The sequence below is a fragment of the Eptatretus burgeri genome, chromosome 8, assembly GCF_056783735.1.
Source record: "Eptatretus burgeri isolate ZD-2024b chromosome 8, Ebu_testis_v1, whole genome shotgun sequence".
Lineage (NCBI taxonomy): Eukaryota > Metazoa > Chordata > Myxini > Myxiniformes > Myxinidae > Eptatretus > Eptatretus burgeri.
In genome coordinates this window covers 102,778,340-102,794,082 of record NC_140968.1, presented here as the reverse complement: position 1 = coordinate 102,794,082, position 15,743 = coordinate 102,778,340, and the positions used below count along the sequence as shown (strand labels likewise).

At 41.6% G+C, this 15,743-nt stretch overlaps 2 long non-coding RNA genes across 6 annotated transcripts in view; one reads left to right on the top strand and one right to left on the bottom strand.

Moving 5' to 3' along the window:
* Positions 1 to 272, top strand: part of LOC147022451 (uncharacterized) — a 113,637-nt gene extending 113,365 nt beyond the window's left edge. For both annotated transcript variants that reach the window (XR_015061256.1, XR_015061255.1), the window contains one exon: positions 78 to 272. This is a non-coding gene — a long non-coding RNA (uncharacterized LOC147022451). The remainder of the gene's footprint in view (positions 1 to 77) is intronic.
* The window catches only part of LOC147022450 (uncharacterized), a 23,327-nt gene extending 8,516 nt beyond the window's left edge, over positions 1 to 14,811 (bottom strand). For 2 of the 4 annotated variants that reach the window (XR_015061251.1, XR_015061254.1), the window contains exons 1-2: positions 3,205 to 7,646; positions 31 to 191 (exon numbers count right to left, since the gene is read on the bottom strand). This is a non-coding gene — a long non-coding RNA (uncharacterized LOC147022450). Of the gene's footprint in view, positions 1 to 30; positions 192 to 3,204; positions 7,647 to 13,565; positions 13,719 to 13,849 lie in introns of those variants that run through there. The other 2 variants (XR_015061252.1, XR_015061253.1) reach the window with 2 other exon arrangements.
* Positions 14,812 to 15,743: the final 932 nt, after the last annotated feature.

Sequence of the window (15,743 nt, the reverse complement as noted above, 5' to 3'; positions counted from 1 at the left end):
TCCAGTCACCCCTTGTAAAAGTGACCTTACCTTTGTGTGCAGAATGTTGATTCGTTTCCTTTTTCCCTTTTTTTCAGATCGAGTGAATACCAGCGATGACGTTAAACAAGTGGCGAGACTTCCTTTTCATCATATCACCACACAAGTGGTCCAGAAAATGTCCCCAAGAATATGCGGTTCCAAATGATTCTCTGTTACGACAATGATGGCACACAAATGGATCCACTGGACACTTAAGGCTTGTGTAATAAAGTACGAGTAGTGCACATGTATGTGGGATAACTTGTGGAACCCTTCAGTGTTGTCAGTTAATATGATAATAGGCAATGCCACTACTGTTATGTTTGTGGGGGTAGATGGAGGAATTTCATAGGAAAGAGAGGATTGAATAGAGTTCCTTGGTCCATGGACATGTAGGAGACATTTCGATGTAAACGAAGTAGGGAAACTGTGAGCTTAAGTGTGACTTGTCACCACACAGTGGGGTGGTGGGGGGGGAGGGTGCGGTGTTAATTAGATAGGAATTAAGGATAAGTTCTCCCAGTATGTCATTTCCCCCCTGTGAACTTTTCCTGTTTTTGCATTTCAACACTGGGGATAAAAAGGGATCACGTCCTTAAACCAACGACAACCGAGCTGCACGTCCAAGCATGCAGAAAGCCCCGTCTCCAGGGGTGACGGCTTGCAAAACCACACCCCTGGAGTGAATGATTGATGGGCGTGACGCCAGAGAGGAGGAAAAACTTAGGATCAGAGCGGGACACAGAGGAGAACGGCAGTCAGAGAGTCTCGCGTGGGGGACAAGGAGTCGAGAGGAAGGCTCGTAACGGGACAGAAGCGAGAGAGGCAGGATCACCAGTTATAATAGGAGGGCATTGCAGCTGGCTTCTCCTCACCATGGTAAAGGGGACTGCACAATTCTTGTGTTTATGCTGATGCGAATTGGCTCACGTGGAGGAGCAAGATGCTGGCCATTGACTTTTGGCTGAATCATGTGAGACCAGCCTCGAAGCCTCATGTTGAGCCATTAGGGGAACGAGATGGTGCCGTTCAGCAGAGAGCAGCGGCGTCGGTGAAGGCGATCGACGAGGGAAGGTAATGATAGTCAGTCGGAGTAAGACGGAGTACATGTGCGTAAATGAGAGGGAGGCTGGTGGTATGGTGCGGTTGCAAGGAGTTGAGGTGGGGAAGGTGGATGGGTTTAAATACTTGGGATCAACTGTCCAAAGTAACGGAGAGTGTGGGAGAGAAGTGAAAAAGAGAGTGCAGGCAGGATGGAGTGGGTGGAGAAGAGTTGCAGGAGTGATTTGTGACAGAAGGGTATCTGCAAGAGTGAAAGGGAAAGTATATAAGACGGTAGTGAGACCAGCTATGTTGTATGGTTTGGAGGCGGTGGCACTAACAAAAAGACAGGAAGCGGAGCTGGAGGTGGCAGAGTTAAAGATGCTGCGATTCTCGTTGGGAGTGACGAGGATGGACAGGATAATGAATGAGTATATTAGAGGGACAGCGCAGGTCGGACGGTTTGGAGACAAAGTGAGAGAGGCGAGATTGAGATGGTTTGGACATGTGCACAGGAGGGAAGCGGAGTATATCGGGAGAAGGATGTTGAAGATGGAGCCGCCAGGCAGGAGGAGAAGAGGAAGGCCAAAGAAGAGGTTCATGGATGCGGTGAGGACGGAGATGCGGGCGGTTGGAGTGTCAATGGAAGATATGGAGGATAGAGCGATATGGAGACGGTTGATCCGCTGTGGCGACCCCCAACAGGAGCAGCCAAAAGAAGAAGAAGAAGAGGATTCTTCACCGATTGAGAGATGGGGCCAAAAAAGACATGAAGCAAAAGATGTCAAAAAGTTGTGGACAGCTTCGGGAGGAAATTGTTGGACACGTCGGGGGTGTGACAAGGAAGAAATCAATTTGATTTTGGTGAAGATCCGGATCCGGATGTGATAATTTTAACCGATTCTTCACCGATTGAGAGAAGGGCCAAAAATAATGTATAACTTTATCTCAAAACGTTATGGACGGATTTGGATAAAACTTGGTGGAACGGTCAGGTGTGTGACAAGGACGAATTGATTCAATTTTGGTGAAGATCCGGATTCGAGGTTGAAAAAAAAAAAGTTTTTTAAGTGTTTCCTCACCCATTGAGAGATGGGGCTAAAAACTATATATAGCATGGTATGTCAAATGGTTGTGCACAGATTCAAACGGAACTTGGTGGACAGGTCAGGAGTGTGTTAAGGAAGAATTGATTCGATTTTGGTGAAGATCTGGATCCGGACATGAGAATTTTAAGTGATTCTTCACCATTGAGAGAAGCGGCCAAAAACGATAAACTATCGCACAATATCTCAAAAAGTTGTGGATGGATTCGGACGGAACTTGGCGGACAGGTCGGGTGCGTGACAAGGAAGAAATGATTCGATTTTGGTGAAGATCCAGACATGAGAATAAAATTCAAAAAACATTTCAGTGATTCTTTACAATTGAGAGATGGGGCGAAAACCGATATTTACAGAAGTAAAATATTTCAAAAAGTTGTGGACGGATTCGGACGAAACGAGATGGATGAGTTGGGTAAGTGACAAGAACAAGCCGATTAGATTTTGGTTCAGGTCCGGATCCATATCTGGCCTATTAATGGGGATATAAAACGTAAACTCTCCAACCTGGTGCATGTATGCGCTCTACCGGGTGTCGTTCTAGTTCTATATGCACTCCTGATCTTTTATACTATTGCTGCCTTCCTGACCCCCTTTCCTCCATCTAGTAAAATAAAAGTGAACTTAAGCAGTAAATATAATGACAGTAAAAAAAAGGTTAAAAATAAATAAATAATAATACTCTTCACCAGCCACAGTTTCACCCACAGGAAAGCGACAAGAAGAAGTAGATAAGCACATTCAAAGACAACACTATGTACCCTGTAAATATGTGTAGCACTTGATTTTGCAAGGCCAGAGCTGAGAAAAGTCCTCAGATCCATCATGGCTCCAACAATGGGAAAGGGAAAGAAAAGTTATGGAATCTGGTGGAGATTGAACGCCACAACCCATGACCACAGAGGCAAATGGATCAGTGGCACATATATCCACACCAATGTTTAATGAAAGAAAAACCTCATCGACACTTTGTCTTACATATACCATGGCCATCTCAGAGGACAATCATCCTGAGTAATGACTGACAAACCGTACTCACTCATGAGCTGCAGCGATGCATCGACCAGCACGACACCGATAATAATGGTGCCACCGCATTGCTGTACTCAAGCTCCTTAAAGATGATCTTTCCATCATTCACATCACAATTCACCACTGAAAGAAGAATAACCAAATAAGGAACATGTCCGTTGGTCCGTCGACTTGCAATCACAGGCATGGCTTTCAGCAAAAAAGCATCTTTACAGCATCATATTCCATTTAAGAATGGTGTATAGAAATTGTGTGTCAGGAAACGAGATTACTATGCATTCAGCAATGTTTACATGGATAATTTGGTGTAAAATTTGCACCATTATTTATACATCGACCAAGAAATGATATCCAAAGATATTGGTAAATATTAAAGAAAGCAAGAGATGAGACATCAAAAGAGATGTTCGGGTACAGAGAAAAGGTAACAAAGCATGAATGAGTGAAATAGCTCAGGCTAAGTGAGAAACGAAAGAATCGAAGGTTGAACATTGAGTATGTGAATGAGAAATCTTTGTTCGATTGCAATACAAGGCTGTGGGGTAGCATCATTGGCTAAGGGTGTGGCAGTGCCCTTTACTAGTAAGGTCAGGAATTTGTAATTTGTTCAGGTTGCCGGTGATAATTCACTTACTCTTTGCAAAGGACACCATAGGACCTTTAATGTCCACCAACGGATACTGGATGCCCAGTTTAACATCTATCCAAGGGACAGTACACATATTGATGAATCACTCTGCTTGTGAAACACCATGATGACAGTATATAGCTGGGTCGGGATTCAAACCCAGGCAAGACAGCTTAGAGGTGAGTGTGCATACCTGTAGGCCATCCTGTGAGCCTGGAACAAGGAGTGAGAGACGAACTGAAGAAAGGAAGAATTAAATGCCAGACATTGATGACAAAGAGGTTGTAAAGAAGCCAGAAATACATTTCTGAACAACGGTGAAGGAAAACAAGTAAAACAAACATAAATATCATATCCCCCATTCTTTAAAAAAAAAAATTGCTGTGCAGAGTTAAAAGTCGAGCCAATATTTATGAACTAAAATGGCCGCCAGTCTAGCAGTCGGCCATATTTGATCAGATTGCAAAATAAAGTGAGGAGCACGTGTATGCCATCAAATCATCTACTGTGCTTGCACCAAGTTTGAACAAAATCGGACCAAGCATGTCTGAGAAATGGTTGACAACATGTTCAACATCGGGGGGGTTTTTTTTACAACTAAAATGGCCGCCAGCCGGCCATCTTGGATCTGATCTCGAAACAAAATGGCGTGCATATGTAAGCCAATTCTTTATCTGTGTGCCAAGTTTGAACAACATCGGACCATGTATGTCTAAGAAATGGTTGGGGACACATTTAAGTAACGAAATGGCCATCAGTCAGTCATGTTGGATCTGATCTCGAAAAACAAATGACGTACATATGTAAGCCATCATTCATGATCTGCGCAATAAGGCCTTAGTTATTTTATAACTGGGTTTACACAGTTCTTCAGCTAAAATGTAGGGTGAGTAGGTCGAAATATAAATATAATTTCAATTTTTAGAAATTATATATTTTTACGATTTGTTTTCAGATGGTCCATGGAAAAGACAAGGGTAGGTGGGGGGGGGAGGGGGGGATAAATATAAATCCCACACCAGGAGGATCTAAGAAGACATTGAAGATGGAAGACCATTCAAATGCAGGATGGCCATGTTCACTGTATCATCTGATGTGAAAAACAATAAAGAAGGATTAAAACTTGTTTTTACAATATAGTCTGGCATGTTCTTCTTATAGCCGATAGAAAGAAAAGAAACAAGAAATACACCATTCAAAATCCAGGAAGTGTCAGAATCAATAACAATATCCATGTGACTGTTGGTAAACAAACGTATGCAGCCAATCAAAAATCAGATTGCTCATGTGACCCTCGAATTGACAAAACCATGGCACAAACGCAAAACGATATTGTTTAAAAATTCATCATCATACAAAGATTCATTTATCATCCAGAATTGAATCATGCTTTTAAAACAAATATAAGCCTTTTTACAATATGGAATATAAATATAATTCATCAAGATTGCAGCTAAAGACGACTTTAATCAACCCTAAACGTGCATGGGTGCACGTGCACAACAGTGCATAGTACTGGACATGATTATAAAAGATGTCTACGAGGAGTCAACACGCTCAAAACGGTCAATCAGAGCCATAACCAGCTCTTACTTTTCAGTGGGCATCTGATCGTACCGTCTCCCCATCCCCATGAGCACATCAAAGGCTGATTTCTGGTCCGTTGAAGGCTGAATATCAGCATCTCGCAGGCAAACTTTGACGTACTTGGCACCGAAATCTTTCACTATGAACAGCGGTGTACAACTTTCGATGGAAACAAAATCGGCATGATCGAGAGTAGCCTGCGAATCATCCCTGCTGCTGCACTGAATTGATGCAATCGTTCGGCCAGAATATTCGTCATCAAGATGCTGCGTGATTAAATCACCAATACCGTCACTCAAATTTATACCGCTGACATACTTCTTTAACAATCACTTTCGCTCCAGAAACCACAGTCAATCTGAACTACGCTGGCCACTGCTCAGACGCCATGACCGAAGACTACTGCACAGTTTGGTTAAAGGGGACTCGGCATTTTGGCGCGCGCGCGAAATTATATTTTGAAAATAAATGCCGACGTTTACATCTTGGGTTTTGAAACTTTTGCACCTTCGGCGGAAAATTTATAAATATAAAATTACCCCCGTGACAGTCATGGCATTTTGGCGCCCGCGACAGTTGGGGGTGACAGTCATCTCTATAATACCACAAGTTCTCAATGTTCAGTTATGACCAAAGACGACTGTGCAGTTCTACTGCGCAGCTCGAACTGCGCAGTTTGGTTAAAGATGACTCAGCATTTTGGTGCGCGCGCACGAAATTATATTTTGAAAATAAATGCCGACGTTTACATTTCGGGTTTTGAAACTTTTGCACCTTCGACAGAAAATGTATAAATATACAAGGTCAGTTGCTATGCAATGACACCATTCACTAACTTTTACCATGCCCAGTAGAGAATATATAGCCTCCTGAAGGTCGGGCAGTTTTTGCAAAATTTGAAGTCACGTGACGCGAAAACGAAAGCGAAATTCGAAAATCCGTCCCGACCAAATTTAGATATTGTCCCATACATTCATATGCCACAATCAAATTCAAGATCGCTTGAGAAATGTAGGAGGAGATAGAATTTGAAAATCGTTATTTTCGCATTTTTTGCCAACTTTGAAGTCACGTGACGCGAAAACGAAAGCGAAATTCGAAAATCCGTCCTGACCAAATTTAGATATTGTCCCATACATTCATATGCCACAATCAAATTCAAGATCGCTTGAGAAATGGCGGAGGAGATAGAATTTGAAAATCGTCATTTTCGCATTTTTTGCCAACTTTGAAGTCACGTGACACGAAAACGAAAGGGAATATCGAAAATCCGGCCTGACCAAATTTAGATATTGTCCCATAGATTCATATGCCACAATCAAATTCAAGATCGCTTGAGAAATGGCGGAGGAGATAGAATTTGAAAATCGTCATTTTCGCAACTTCAAAGGCCTCGTGACTTTGACCTTGACCTTCGGTGACCTTGAAAGTCATACCATCGTGTACGTCTCATCGACCTCTATCAGGATCACTAATGACCAGATCTCCCGCTTCAACTTCATTGTGAACGAACGGATCGAAGGACATCGACACCATATTATTAGGTCATGCTCGAAGAGATGACCCAAAAAGGCTAAAAATGTGTTTTATATTTCTATTCCATTTCGGCAAATAAACCGTCGGCGGATCTATAAACCAAGTTATAAAATAACTGAGGCCTAAGGTTGAATAAGATCGGTAAATGTATGTCTGAGAAATAGTTGAGGACGTGTTCAACATCGGGTTTTTACAAATAAAATGGCCGCCAGTTGACCATCTTGGATCGCTTCGTGAAACAAAATGGCACGCATAATGTATGTACTACCATCACGTAGTGTCTTTGAGCCAAGTATGAAGAAAAATCGGTCCATACATGTCCGAGATAAGGTTGCGGGCACACACACGCATGGACACGAACATTGAGACCAAATCCATAAGCCCGCGTTTTGGACAAGGTCCAACGGGAGTTAATAAAGAGGCAGGTCGAGAATATTAGAGTAAAAAAAATTATGTGAAGTTCTAAGATTCCTCAAGAAATGCACTCAAAAGTCTGTTGTTAATGCTAATGGTGGTATGAAGGCCAACAATGTAAATGTGTTTAAGAGTGAAGTGAAATAAAATATAACTAGAGGAGGAGCACTCGCGACAGTGCAAAACCTCCGCCGCCAATACTGCTGGGTCACTCAAGTGAACCTTATATCTTATTCATTAAATATGATGTCAACAGTGCTGACAGTTATAGTTCTTTTCTCCAACATTTTTTTTTGGGGGTGGCGGGGGGGGGGGGTTGGAAATCACTTAAAACATGTAAAAATGCAAAAAAAAAAAAAAAAATCGAAATTTTGTTGAAAAAAGTTGCAAACATTTTTTTTTCTCTAACAATTTTTTTTTGGGGGGGGCGGGGGGGTTGGAAATCATTTAAAACATGTAGAAATGCAAAAAAAAAATTTCCCTTTTTTGGGGGGTGGTAACAATTTTTTTGGGGGGGGGGGGGGTTGGAAATCACTTAAAACATGTAAAAATGCAAAAAATAATTTTTTTCTCAAACTATTTTTTTTGGGGGGTTGCAAATCACTTAAAATATGTAGAAATCCTAAAAAAAAATTCTCTATTTTTTTGGGGGGGTTACAATTTTTTTGGGGGGGGGTTGGAAAACAACATGTGGAAATGCAAAAAAAAATTTCCTCTAAATTTTTTTTTTGGGGGGATAACATTTTTTTGGGGGGGGTTGAAAATCACTTAAAACATGTAGAAATGCAAAAAAAAAAAATTTCTCTAACAATTTTTTTTTTGGGGGGGGGGGGACCAATTTTTGACCAATCCAAAATTTAATGGCATGATCCTTGGACCATGCCTAACCCCCCAACCAAGTTTCGTCGAAATCCGTCGAGGAGTTTTTCCGTAATACTGTTCAAAAACAAACAAACAAACAAATAAACCAATGTCACCCGCAGGGTGACCCGTATCTTGCCAAAAAGTGACCACGTGTGACTTCTTTAAGGTCACACTGAGGTGAACAGAGCTGCTATCCACCAGGAGCGACTCCTTGAGGAATATCTGCCTACGAGAGATTCCGATGAGAATCGTTCTGCAGAGTAACCATGAAAAATATGCTTTTGCCTCATAACGTCACCAATTGACGTCATTACGTCTCAAGCTTGTCATATCTAGAAAGCACTCATCGAGGTGTTCAATTTGAGGTGCTACATGATATGGTTCCTAAAACTTGAAAATTTGACCTTGGGGTCAAATATGTTTGACCTTCGGCGCTAACCATGAAGGTCAAGGCCAATCGCCACCAAAAATTAATCAGCTGAGCGCCAGACAATGAACTATATTCCCATGAAGTTTGAAGACGATCCGATTAAAATTACTCAAAAAAAAATTAGGGTTTCGTCGACTCCCCTGATTTGCGACAAAGTGACCTTGACCTTTGACCTTGACCTTCAAAATTTTGTGCACTGAAAGGGACCTCTATAGGCCTCTGATATGCGAAGTTACAAAAATTTCCAATGATAAATGTGCTCTGCAGAATTTTTTTTACGTGATTACAGTCCAAAAAAAAACATATGAAGGTCAAGGCCAATCGCCACCAAAAAATAATCAGCTGAGCGCCAGACCATGAACTATATTCCCATGAAGTTTGAAGACGATCCGATTAAAATTACTCAAAAAAATTAGGGTTTCGTCGACTCCCCTGATTTGTGACAAAGTGACCTTGACCTTTGACCTTGACCTTCAAAATTTTGTGCACTGAAAGGGACCTCTATATGCCTCTGATATGCGAAGTTACAAAAATTTCCAATGATAAATGTGCTCTACAGAATTTTTTTACGTGATTACAGACAAACAAACAAACAAACAAAAAAAAACATACAAGCTGACTAACATATCTTGCAAAAACTTCGTTTTGGCAAGATAACAAACAGAAAGGGGTGAAAACAGTAACCTCCATCCATCTTCGAAGATGGCGGAGGGTAAAGATTTACAAACTGTTTTAAAGCATTATACAATCCAAACTCCGCTTACACAAATGTTAAACGATTTCCAGAGAGAAGAAACACAGTAACAAACAAGAAAAAGAGCAATCAGAGATTGCAGACCCTTGCCAGGATTTGGTTTGTGTGGCAATTCAATGGAAAGATGTACTTAATGAAAGGTCGTTGATTGCAAATGAAAGGTCTAACAGGTCTCGTTGTAAATGTGTAAAGGTCAAAGGTCTGAAAAGTTGTAAAGGTCAAATGGTCTGAATGTCTAAAGGTTGAAAGGTAGAAATGTCTGAAAAGGTCGAAATGGGTCGAATGGCTCTAATGGTTGGAAATGGTCGAAATGGTCTCAAGTGTCTAAAGGGTGTTAAAAGGGTCTAAAGGGTTGGAATTGTCTGAACGGGTCTCAAGGGATTTAAAAATTCTAAAGGGTCTGAAGGTCAAAGGGATCAACAGAGTATTAAAACGTCTGAAAGGTGTGAAGGTATAAAGGTCTAAAGAGTATAAAGGAGTCTAAGGGTTTTTGGGATTCTAAAGGATCTAAGAGGAGGATCTAAAGGGTTTTAGAGATCGAAGGATTTTAAAGGGTGTAATGTGGGTCTATCAGGTTTTGGGGTCTAAGGGTTCGAAAGTGTCTTTGGGGTTTCCTTAGTGTACAGCCTTTTTGACTACTGGTTGCATCATTGGTTATGGGCACAGTGAGGCCGCTGATGCAGTGCCCCTATTAACAGTACACAGGTGTCATTTCACTGACCTCGGAAGGATACTAGGTTGAATCAACCCTCTGACGTTAATTCAGTGGAAACGGAGCTTGAACGCAGGACCCTCAGATCCCAAGCCACCTCCCAAACCGCAAAACCAACGCCAGGCTGTCTTAGGGATCTTAACACGTTTTAAGGGTCTAAAGGGTCTTCAAGGTGTTTGAGGGTGTGAGGGCATTTAAGGGTGTTCAGGGTCTAAAGGGTCTTAGGGTTCTTAAAGGGTCTTCATGGTCTTAAGGTTCGAAAGGCTTTGCTGAGTTTTTGGGGTCTTGAAGGTCCACATAATCAAATGTTTGGTTTAATGAATAAATATGGCTTCATTCAACACTTATTCATTGTTTTTTTGGAATAGATACCTTGAAACGAAGATTTTAATGTTTGTTGGTGTCCTTGTCCTCCCCCCCCCGCCCCCCCCCAAAACAACAACAAAAAAAACGGCGATATGACCCGCTACACCATCTGCAGGACACTTTTGCTTCCTGACTTGTGTTTACATGTGATGTACATACGCTCTGGCAAATTGAACTCTGACAAGTTACTGAGGATGCCACCTAGACACATTGCTGCTGGTTGTGGCAATACAGTACACCCAAAGGTGATGAGAGTGGGCACGTTTTCCCCAAAAGATCCAGCTGTAAGGACCATTTGGACGGCCAAAGTAAAACTGATTAGAAGAATGAGGCACGGCCCAACTCCTTCAAGCATCATTTGCAGCGCCCATTTTGAAGATAATTAGTATAACACCGACCTGTATTCCCAGTTTGGGATGAGTAATTGAAGGGATCGAAAGCCGGTGTGATCCCCATGAAGATAAGAGATCATTCTAATCCAATGGAAAAGAAGACAATGGACAGAACAACTGGGGGAAAGGGCCAGACACTGAGGGTAATGTGCTGGTAATCAATCAAAAGTGGAAGTCAAACAATAATGATTGCAGTTTCTAACTTGTAGACCCTTTCGACGTCATACGTGTATCGCCATGCATCGCACCATGCACAGTGTTTCTCTAGCCCTGACCATTTACTCTAGCACGAGCCTGGCGGAGCACATGTTGGGAAATAACCAGCATTAAAATGTGAAAGTTGTTTGTAAGGAACATTATTTTATTTTTCGCATGTTTATTTAGCATCAGCCATGACTGTCACCAGTTTAGTAACCAATCTAACTTTCTACATTACCTATCAGACATATGTACAGGTACAGCCATATCAGACATACGTACAGGTACAGCCATATCAGACGTACGTACAGGTACAGCCATAAGCAGGGTTAACAGTAATATACCTGGAGCTTCTGTGTGCCAAGCAGATAGATAATTTCCAGTAACTGAGAAAGCTATGAAATGTTGAAATGATGTTTAATCTCCATGACCATGGTGCATAGTTTGACAGCAATTACAAACAACTTTCACATTTTAATGCTGGTTATTTCCCAACATGTGCTCCGCCAGGCTAGTGCTAGAGTAAATGGTCAGGGCTAGAGAAACACTGTGCACGGTGCGATGCATGGCGATACACGTATGACGTCGAAAGGGTCTACAAGTTAGAAACTGCAATCATTATTGTTTGACTTCCACTTTTGATTGATTACAGGAACATTACCTGTAAGGTGATTGAGTCACCCCCCCCCCACACCCCCTGACAACTCAATAAAAAGCTTGAGCATCGCCCTTCCAATTGTGTCTCATCTTTGTTCTCCCCCTTCCCCCCAACCCCAGGTTCTCACCTTTTCCCTCCCAACCCTAAGACATTGATTCCCTCCCCACACTCAAACCATCAAACCCCTCATGCCCTCCCTCCCACACAAAGTCCTCAACCCCCTCCCCCTCCTTCCAAAGTTGTCCCATCTTTATTCTCACCCCCCCTCCCACTCATAAAAGCAAACGGGCGTTCCCACGTCGAAACAGAATATGTCGAAACAGAATATGTAGTTTTCTGCTCCCCTATCATGCTATGACTTCACAGAAACCCATCAGGTGCCATTCAAAAATTACGTAACGCATTTTTTGCCCAAATCTGACACCCCTACCACCCCCCCCCAATAATGCTCCATAACACGTCAACAGACACCCCCTAAAATATTATGTAACACTCCATGAAAACACCCTCTCCCTTCCCCTATTTCACACCTTGATACCGAGATGCTATTTAACCCATTGTGTTTTTTTCAGTAACTACAAACTATATTTGAAAAAGTAAAGGCGGTGCAGTGTGTACAGTGTACCGTCAATAAGACCAAGCAGCAGTCGGAATACCTGTAATGACGTCATCGGACTAATCCCTCAGAGTGATGTCATCACTTCTAAATACATCCAATTAGTTTCGTTTACAAATGAGATAAAGTGTCTGTGGAAAAAGCAATGATGGAAATTAAATAAATCAATTTGCTTTTACCACTAATGTATTGAATTCATGAAATTCTTCACCAATGGGAGATTGGGCCAAAAACGATATAATCGCATGATTTTTGTTTTAAAAAGTTGTGGATGGATTACGACGAACTCGGTGGTTGAGTTGGTAAGATGACAAGAACAAGCCGATTCGATTTTGGTTCAGGTAAACTGATCCGGCCGATCAGTGCGATACAAAACGTGTCGTTCTAGTTACGACAACAATTACTCAGAAGTGTTACATCAAAATATCACTGAACTCCACATTTAGCGTGTTCTAGCTCTACGATTTACCACTTACCAGTAGTTATCGCCGAGTCACATTCTGACGAGTCTGAACTCTGAAGCGAGTTGTGCTGCCATTTCCCAGTGCATGCTGAGACCATCATACTGGTGATGACGTCACACAGATGACGCAATGACCATGGAAGTTTTCTGGAATTTTTAAGGGTGGTACCGTGGCAGGTTGGGGTTTTTTTTTTTAACTTTAACACCTCAAAAAATTATTCGAGTTAAAAACATTTTCAGTTCATTGTTTATTCCTGTACTTGAAAAACAATATCATCACAAGCCTGGTGTTGGCTTAACAGTTAAGGTGGCTGGCTTAAGATCTTAGGATCTCGAGTACAAGCCCCCTATCGTGTCGTTTAATTGACATCAAGTGGGTTGACTCAGCCTGTCATCCTTCTGAGCTCAGAAAAATGAGTACCAGCTTACTAGTAACAGGGGCATTGCATCAGTGGCACAGTCGCACCCCCAGAAAATGATGCAGCCATGCAGCCACAGGCTAAGGCGAATAAATAAATTAATATTGTCATCAAAACATCAAAAAAAAATTAATTCTGATGCTGTGGACCTTTAAAGGGTCTTGGGGGGTCTTAATCCTAATGGGTCTAAACGGTCTGAGGGGTCATAAGGTTCGAAAGGGTCTAATGTAATTACGACACGTACTCATGTTCCATACAGACAAACAAACGCACCCAAATGTAATACCCTCTCCTCTGGTGAGGGTAAACAGCCACTCGGTACAGCACATACCTCCGCTGAACTGAACGCTTTACATTTTGTATCCTGCCGATATGTCGGTTCTGAATCCAGACCTGCACCAAAATCGAATCGGCTCGTTCTTGTCACCGACCCGACTCATCCACCAAGTTTTGTCCGAATCCGTCCATAATTTTTTGAGATATCCTGCTCACAGACACACAGTGGTGAATACATAACCTGTGTCTACCTTCGGTAGCACAGGTAATAATCAGAGAAGAGGTAGAAATAGCAAGAATTGAACTGAAAGGTATTAAAACTGTGGTAGTAACAAATACCCCCTCAAGCCATCAGAGGAAGAGAGAGTGCATCTTGATGATCCGGACAAAATCGGTTCATCCCACTTTGCGGTTTCGGGCAGTGGTGGCTTTTGGTCTCCTCTCCGAATGAATGACCTCTCGGTGAGTTAAGGAAACCGATATGGCTTTGTCTTTGTCGCTGTCGATTGATGTTCGTATCATGTGCCCGTTTGATTATTTTGATGTTGCACGTCTGCCTCGACAAAAGACGACTGGTGGGTGAAAAGAACACCAAATCAGGATGAACAGTAGAAAGCCAGGAAGTAGACAAAGAACTATATGGAAGCGGACAGGGAAAAAAACACAACAACGAGCCTGCAATATGATTGGGTAGATAGCTGTGGTTTCTGCTACATGTTGCGTCGCAGTGGGAAATTAAAAATAAACATAAAGATTACACCTCCTAGATATACACCTCATGCAATGCCTCCGATAAATAATTTCTGAGGGTACAGCTGTGCCACTGATGCAGTGCCTCCTATAAATCAGGGTAGAAATTTAGGATTTTGTCATGACACTGACATACAATGGCCAAATGCTTTTGAAAGATTTTAAAAAGAGGATCTCCAAAGACCACAGGGGAATGATACTGGATGGCAGGCTTAACGTCCCTTCCAAAAGACAGCACACTCATTGATGAACTGCCCTGCCCGAAAAGCACAGCGATGATAGTTTGCAGTTGGTGGTGGGAATGAAATCCAGACTGAACGGTTCAAAGATGAGTGGCACTACCTCTGAGATCTGCTGCCAGGCCAGTGGTACAAGTGGTACATGATCACGATTTTGCAGGATGCCAATCATCTGACATGAGATATAAACAACTCACTAATTATTCCCGATAACTGTCTGTCTCTGCGTCTGTCTGTCTGTCTCTCTCTGTCTCTCATCTCTCTCACTCTCTCCTGTTGGGTAACTTCACGTGCTGCTTTTGTCTCTTATGAATATTTATTGTGAAGATAATTTATCACAAAGATAGAGAAAAAGGTTAGAGCCTCATTAGGTGAAGAAGGGATCTCACTGAAGTCGCCACTTCTTCAGTTGATAAAGGTCATGTTAAAAAAACCTATTGTCGAAGCAGATAACGTACATCTACAAGAAGATCGAGTACATTATTCTTGTAAATAAAACATATATATATATATATATATATATATATATATATATATATATATATATATATATATATATATATATATATATATATATATATATATATATATATATATATATATATATATATATATATATATATATATATATATATATATATATATATATATATATATATATATATATATATATATATCGGGCGTAGTGGCGTGCGTCTGTAATCCGGCGACTCGGAGGCTTGGGTTGGAGGATCGCTTGAAGACGGGAGCTCTGCACTGGGCCACGCTATGAGTGGGTGTAGGGCAGCCCGGAATCATGGCGAAACCCAATCCTTATCTCTGTGTCGTAAGAGGCGACCAGGGTTGCGTCAGGAAGGGCATCCGGTGTAAAACATGTGCCAAATCACTATGCGGATCATATGGATGATCCGCTGTGGCGACCCCTAACGGGAGCAGCCGAAAGAAGAAGAAGAAGAAGAAGGATAAATATATATATATATATATATATATATATATATATATATATATATATATATATATATATATATATATATATATATATATATATATATATATATATATATGCCCTTTGACCCTCTGCAGCTACTCCAGGACATACACATTCTTCCAGTAACCACTTCCAAGTTGAACTCCCAAAATCAAGGAGTTCACTGCACACCCTCAACTCTGTTCCTCATTTATTCCATTTGTGGAAGGCCTTCCAGAGATGGTTCCGATCGCACTCTTCCCTCAGGACTTCAAGT